Below are 1,420 nucleotides of genomic sequence, written 5' to 3' on the forward strand. Positions count from 1 at the left end.
GTGGTGCATTGTTGGGGGGGGGGGCTACAGGTGGGCTGGGGCCATCCCCGTGCCACTTGCCAGCACCCAGAGCCTCTGCACGGGGTGCTCTGGGGCTTGGCATTCCCACCAGGAAAAAGGGATGGCTCAGCCCCTGCTATAAAATCCCTGCTCCCAGCTGGGACAAGCAGCAGTGTCACCGTGTAGGGCAATAAGAGCCCTGGGGGGGGTGAGGGGGGGACTGATGTTAATGCAAATATCGTTAGGAATTAGCTGCCTGTGGCTGTGCCCCAGTGCGTGATGGCACCCGGTGTTTCTGGAGTGGCTTTTTGGTGAAGCTGAGGTTCCAGGCTTCGTGCCCGGCAGCGGTGTGGGGCAGGAGGCAAGGGGGCTGCTGTAACCAAAGGGTTTCCCTTTCTTCCAGGGTCGAGGAGCGCCCGTGGTCCCCTGAGCCCCGCGTCCCTCCCCGGGTGTCAGGACCAGCCCCCGGAGCAGAGCAGGTGAGGACCCCGCGCCCCCATGGACCCCAATGGGAGGGGTGGTGGGACTGGAGAGGGGTGAAAACAGCCCAGGGACACGGTGCCATACCCAGGGTGGGGGGGTCTGCCACCAGCAGCCCCTCCTGCCCATCCCATTTGCTCCACGGATAGCTGGGAAGGTGGTTGCATGGCAAGTTTTATCAAGAGGAGTGCAGAAGCTCTTCTCCCCCCAAAATCTGGCCCCTGTACCCCAAAAATCTCCCTGTGTCAGAAGAGAGCAGACCGTTGGAAGTCTCAGTCCTTCTGGAAATGCCAAATCCTTTAAGCCAGTGACCAAAAAAGCTGAATGTGGAAAAAATATTGCTGGGGTGAAGAGGCAGCGGAGAGCAGCGAGCATCCCGTGGGGGCTCAGCCTGTGCCTCCCCTGGGGGGGTTTCCAGCTCCGGGTTGGTTCACTATGAACCTCTGGCAAAGAGATTCACTTGGGCAGCTCTCGTAATTAAATTAAGTGCAAAGATACTCAATTCTAGAGCGTCATGTGCTAAAATACAAGGGAAAAAGCGAGATTTGAGGCTCTGCTGGACTCGTGGACATCACGGGGCAGGGAGGGGATCTCACAACCCTTCCTCCCTGAGCTTCCCCGGGCTTTTCTTTGTGCCCAAATAACACAAAGTCTCCGTTTCACTTCCGTGGATGGTTTCCCCCTTCCCAGGAGCGGGCACACAAGGCAGGGCTTGTCCGGGCTCCAGCTGCCCGGCGGGCACCGCTGGGGCTGGCAGCGGGGACGGGGGGGTCGGTGCCTCCCGCATCCCGGCCCCGGCCGGCCGGTGACCTTCATCCATCCACCCTGGCTCTGGCACTTCCTCACGCTGGCCAGGAAACAGCTTTCTGAAGCCTGAAATATTTAGAAGATAGCGTTTGTTTTTTTTTCTTTTTTTTTTTCTCCTTTCTTTTTTTTTTTT

At 58.3% G+C, this 1,420-nt stretch overlaps 1 protein-coding gene across 1 annotated transcript in view; it reads left to right on the forward strand.

Moving 5' to 3' along the window:
- Nucleotides 1–398: 398 nt before the first annotated feature.
- The window catches only part of CORO2B (coronin, actin binding protein, 2B), a 58,901-nt gene continuing 57,879 nt past the window's right edge, over nt 399–1,420 (forward strand). Inside the window, exon 1 of the mRNA XM_014952786.1 lies at nt 399–480. The gene's annotated coding sequence lies outside the window, so the exon portion shown is untranslated. The remainder of the gene's footprint in view (nt 481–1,420) is intronic.

This window comes from Calidris pugnax, unplaced genomic scaffold (genome assembly GCF_001431845.1).
Source record: "Calidris pugnax isolate Ruff unplaced genomic scaffold, ASM143184v1 scaffold187, whole genome shotgun sequence".
NCBI classification, from domain to species: Eukaryota; Metazoa; Chordata; class Aves; order Charadriiformes; family Scolopacidae; genus Calidris; species Calidris pugnax.